A 6,304-nucleotide genomic window follows, 5' to 3' on the forward strand; every position below is an offset into this window, starting at 1 on the left:
TCAGGGATGATGATAATGGAATTTTGATAACGTTAAGTACCCTTAATGGTGTGATGGTATGTTCAAAATTTGGCAAGCATTTGTTGGTTCACTTTGACAAAATACAGCTTCTTCATCTGGAATCATATATTGTACCAAATCGTGGTAAACGTTCCGCCCGTATTCCCCCTAACAAATATATATATAATTAAAGGGATTGAACAGCAATGCATGCATATATAACTTTTGTAGGTGGGATACGGGCAGAGGACTTTCCGAAATACTTATTATTTTGACTTCATGATTTTCGATGAAGTGTCATAGTTTGAATATTGTCTACAGCAGCATTAACAACACTCCTTCAAGTGCTGCAACGGTAGTTTCAATGTACAAGTACTATTTTAAAGCATAACAATCATTTTAACTTTCAAATCATATGTTTGCTGTTTTTGTCGATAGTGAGAGCTGAGTTTCAGTGTGAGGTTATGGAGGAAGCCCAATGCGATGCAGGTCAAAAATCATTTCCACTTGGGAGATGAACATTAGACTTCTTCTTTTTTTAATTGGCCTATTGATCTGCCGACCCCAAAGACTGAGAAAATGGTAAGACGAAATTAAAATCAAAGCCATTTTTAAAAAATATTTTTTCAGAATAAAAGAAAAAAAATATGTTATTCTAGAAACTTGCATTGAAACATAATAAGGGAGAATAAACATGTTGTCAAGCCAGTTTCAAGGAACAAGTCCCATTATCACAGTTTAAAATGACAAAGTCCAAATACAGGTACATGTCATTTGGGGGGAGAAAATCTATAAATCAGTGAACAAAAAACAAAAAATCTTATCTGAACAACTTCTGAACCAATCTGAAAGTTATCTTTATCAGTGCCCCCTAATGAGACTGACAATGTGCAAGACAGTCTATATTTTCTTGTGTCTATTACAGAATTTCTGATACAGAAACAGCACCACAGAAGGCATATTTTTGCCCAGTAACTATTATTAAAGGTTTAGTTTCATCGTCAATTGAACTAAGTTTGTCCACCAGATCTTTGAAAACAATTTTAACTTGAGTATGGTTTTAATAGTGCCCCCTCTATCAATTTTCTGAGCATGCAGGGTGCTTATTATGACAAATACAGTATGAGTTTTCAGATTAATAGGTGTTATTAGGTATATGATGCCCGAAATTTGTATTTGGAACTGACAGCGTTAGCATGCTCAATAAGACCCCCAAATCTGAAAACCCAATGTTCATCAACATTGTAAAATACAAAAGTTGTCAGTCCTTTTCTGAGGCACTCTCTCTTTATGTGAATTCTCAGAGTTGTTAGACCGATGTGACGTTACACTGGCATGACTAGACGTCAAACTGGAATGTCATGACGTCATGACATATTGATGATGTCATATGCTTCCATGATAACTGACCCAACCTGTTTTGCAGAACGTGGACAAAAGCAACGCAATCAAAGTTGTTTGATTAATATTAATCAAACTTAACATTTGTAGTGTGGTATCCAATTTGCCAAGCTGAAAGGTACGGGGGTTTTAAATTTTGGATTGAGAAAAAAAAGATGCACAACAAGAAATGTATCCATAAGCAGTGAAAAGTACAAAAGATTTCCAATCCCATTTAACATTTTTTTACCAATCAGATTACAGCAGACACTCACACTGATTTTATAATCATCTCTAAATCAAAGACAACACTTTATATGCCATTTATAGGTTTTATTGAAAAGACACATCAGATACACACTTATAAAAGATGTATGATGGCAGGATGAAGAGTGACTGGAAGGATGATGTTCAGATCATGTGTCGTTACACTCGAAAAAATCACATTTAGGGCTGGGACGAGTCCAAACTTACTACCCGGGTACCCATCCCCTATTACTCGACCCTACCTGAGGACTTGCTGTTGGTGTTAAGATTTACCCAAGTCCTGTCAAAAGCTGCTTAGATACATGCACAAAATGATCTGATCATGCATACACTGAAGTTGACAGAAGCTTTTTCTTTTCTTAAACAAATATAACTCAGATGGAATGCATCCATTGTCAGCAAGAAATGCGAACATATAGTGACTCGTTGTGTAACAGGAGTTATACTGTATCATCATTAAACAATATATCACATGACTAACAGACCTGTGAAGATCCAGGGTAGAACAGGTCTTCAGCAACCCATGATTGCCGTAAAAGGCGACTATGCTTGTCGTAAGGGGCGATTAACAGGATCAGGTGGTCAGGCATACTGACTTGGTTGATGCACATTATCGATCCCAATTGCGTGGATCGATGCTCATGATATCAATCACTGGATTGTCTGGTCCAGACTTGATTATTTACAGACCGCCTATAGCTGGAATATTGCTGAATGCGGGGTTAAACAACAAACCAACCAACATGTCTAACCACGGGTCCGGGTAGTCCTGTGAGTACCCGGGTCATACTCAGGACCCACCCGACCTGAGCCCCCGAGTCACCCGTCCCAGCCCTAATCACATTGAGCCTACACAGCAGTACAAATGAGGATGGAAAGTTACATAGCAAAAAACACAACCTACAACAAAGCAATGACTTTCGATAACATTCATTCAATACTTCACAACACAAACGTGAGCAACAAATGCTTAAATTGATCCATCAGTATCAAGAACTTTGGAGCAATTCATAATAAATGTGACATATGTTTTACATCAGCACTAAATAATATACTACTCAAAAGAAGTAAAGAACACCTGATTTTTTCATATGACTGTAGTTAATCTGTCATGGCTGATGCAGCACACAGACTTCCAATTGTGGGTGTTTTGTAAATAGTAAATATCAAATCAAACAGATGCTTCCTAAATGATAACTGTTAGTATCTGAACCATGTAAATGCTTGGCAAGCCATGGCGATCATAACGCTACGACTGTCTAAACTCCCTCAGACCTACAAGACATTTGTTATGTAATGCAATTGTATCACTAAGATTCCCTTTATCAGGCTGCGTTCAGAATATGAGCAATGAAACAAGGTTTTTTTCAAGACTCCCTCCCTGACATTCAAAGATTTTTTTTCTAAAATCGCATCACGCTTGACCTAAAAGACACCACTCCCATTATGTGCATGTAAAAATGTGGTATGCTTCGGAACTTTTGGTTCAGTTTGTCACAGATTCAGACATATTCAACTCTGAAATTTAAGCAGCCATCACTGGAATGGACATACTTCTGAGATTACTGACTATTGGTAGATTGTACACAAATTGTTTCTTCAAAGTTAGAGAACAATTTCAACAAGTTCTTCTTTCAGATTATGAAAAGGTTTACATCTCTGATAACATGTATAAGGTAATTTAGTTGAAATGGGACCTATCAAGCCCGTGCAAACCCTGCTTTCGAAATTGTCAGTTCTGTCAACCCTCTACCACTTCGCAGAGAATCAATACACTTGTACTGACTTGCTGTATGATACAACATAGAACCCTGGAATGCTGAACACAATTCTGCTCCTAGGCAGTGAAACAATTTAATTCAGGTCTGCTGAAGTAATTGATGTCTTCCATTTTCAAGCATACATTAATATATTTGCTGTTTTCCCACAAATTCAGGGTAATCAGTTGCAGTTAGAGGTCCGGAGTAGAAACATAAATAATGAAAATTATTAGCATTAATTCCAGAAAATGTCCCACTTGTAAACATGATTGTAAATGAGTGCTCAGTCATTGTGGTGAATTATCAGAATAAAGACATGCTTGAAAGAAATAGGATTCTCCTGTCATGAAAATAGTCACATTGGAAAAGAATTGAAAGTAAAGAGGTGTGTTTAGATAAATTAAGATTGAATAGTGTTTACATTTCTCACAAAGGATGTAAAATCAAGACTATCTTAAAACAGTTCAGACATATTACATCATGTGGTGTGAGTACATAACATCGGATTTCAGTGTTACAGTCGTACCTGGCAGCCATGTCATCCGTTACAATCCTGATCAAGTCTCGACATGATCCAATAAATAAGGTGATGTATGGATGGCAATGTACACATGCTGGGAAGTATCACAAGTGTTGGATGAGTCCAAGTGGATGAATGGTTTCCATGATGTTGAGAGATAACATGCAAACAAATACATTGCAAAAGACATTTGAGAAAAAGTGCAGTTAATGTATAGCAACATACAATACATATACAATATCAATCATTTTTTCAATTCCAAATAAAGGGTCACAATAGATTCAGATGAACTTTCCATCACACATGTCCTAGCAAAGATCATCAGCCAACAGTGAAAGCACTGCATAGGTTTTCCCTATGACCTTCGTTAATCAGTCATGGCTGGTGGGTATGGCAACACACAGCCTTCCAGTGAGTGAGTGAGTTTGGTTTAACGCGGCTTTTAACAGTTTTCCAGTTATATCGCGGTGTGCCAGCTTAATGTGGGAGGAAAGCCCAAAGTGATGCAGATCTCAAACGTTTACCACTTCTGTGAAACCCACGAGCACGGGTATGGTGCTGACAAACCTAGAAACATAATCGGGGTTAACCGGGATTCGAACCCACAATCATAGGTTTCTGGCGTGCCTAAGGGACGCAACTCTGCACAGCGAATCACGGCACCTTAGATGACTGGGCCTTCCAACTGTGGGTGTTCTTTAACTTTGTCTCCATGCAGTGTCCTGGTTGACTGGGTTATATGAGCTTTTTGATTTGAGCATCAGAAGTGGCTATAATAATTTGCAAGTCTGGTCATTAATAATGTATATATTTGACCTGTTAGGCACCATGCTCCAAAAGTTGGCCTACATTTCTTGAAAACATTCATGTGTTCTTTAACAATCTGTAGTTTTCAATATATTTTCATCAAGATGATGTATTTAGAAGATTAACCTAATTAAAAAGCTGAATAAGTGGTCTTTGATGAGCCTATAACCTTGGAAACTGTCTAATACATTGAATACAATAAATTGTAAATACATTATTAGGTAAAGATGATAGAAGATTTGAGAGATTACTGATCCTGAACAATCAATCATGCTTCTATTCAAACACTGAAAAGCATTAAATATATATCAAAGTGTTCCTAAAATATAGTTTGAAATTGGCCATGAGGCCCAGTGTTGACAAAACACGACTTGTGATAAACATACATAGTATGAAGAGCAGTAGGTCACATTTTCCTTTTTGCTGAGTCAAAGAATTCCTCTTGGAGGAGTCCAAAACAATACAGAAATGTAGAAATCTATATTCCTCAAAATCACTAAATGCCTTTACAATGTGACAATATATGGCAGAAACGCTGAAACACACAGTGACTGAGTGATTGATTTTGGTTTTACGCCACTTTTAGCAATATTCCAGCAATATCATGGCAGGGGACACCAGAAAATGGGCTTCACACATTGTACCCATGTGGGGAATCAAACCAGGGCCTTCAGCATGACGAGCGAACGCCTTAACCACTAGGCTGCCCCACAGGCCCTTTTTCCCAACAGGGCTATTCAACTATGATGACAGCAGGAACCAGCACTATGCTTCATTGAAATAACCATACTATGAAAGTTTGTTTTCAAAATGAATATCTGCCCAAAATAATACAACCAAAGGTCACGAACAACTAAACTAATCTTTGGTTTAATATAATGCAATTACACAAGACGAACATAGACAGGTAACATCTCAACAGCTAACATGACATCATAGAGTAAATGCTAAAGTAACAGTGCCTACATAATGACACAAAGGTAAATAGGAGCAAAACATTCTACTTTTACATTGCATTTGGCGAAGGGCATATTAGTAGTTAGCCTCGATTATCCAGAGTATTCTATTCTATTCTATTATGAAAAATACCCTGGACACATCTGCAACCATGTTTTCGTTTTGTGTCCGCTCCAGTGAGTGAGCTTTACACCACTTTTAGCAATACTAAAGCAATATCACAGCAGGGGACACAGAAGTGGGCTTCACACATTGTATCCATGGGGGCATCGAACCCAGGCCTTCGGCGTGACAAGCGAACGCTTTATCCACAAGGCTACCCCTGTCCTGAGTCCACTCCAAATGACACAATGCTCATATTAGCCATCAAATCAAAATACACTGTTTTTTCATGATTCAAACAAGGGGCGATATCACAAGTACTTGACTCACCCCGTTGCCTTGCAACTAGGTTATCCTGATAGCAGACAGACCTCAAAATTGAATACTCAGGAAAACATATTTTGTGGGTTTTTCTTAGTTAAAATCAAAATTTCCAAAATGAGGTTGTAGAGAAATATAACAAATTGTTTTAGAAAGCTGACATATGATTGGGTCAAGAACCCATGCATCC

The sequence above is a fragment of the Haliotis rufescens genome, unplaced genomic scaffold (assembly GCF_023055435.1).
Source record: "Haliotis rufescens isolate VD_foot unplaced genomic scaffold, xgHalRufe1.0.p SCAF_5, whole genome shotgun sequence".
Lineage (NCBI taxonomy): Eukaryota > Metazoa > Mollusca > Gastropoda > Lepetellida > Haliotidae > Haliotis > Haliotis rufescens.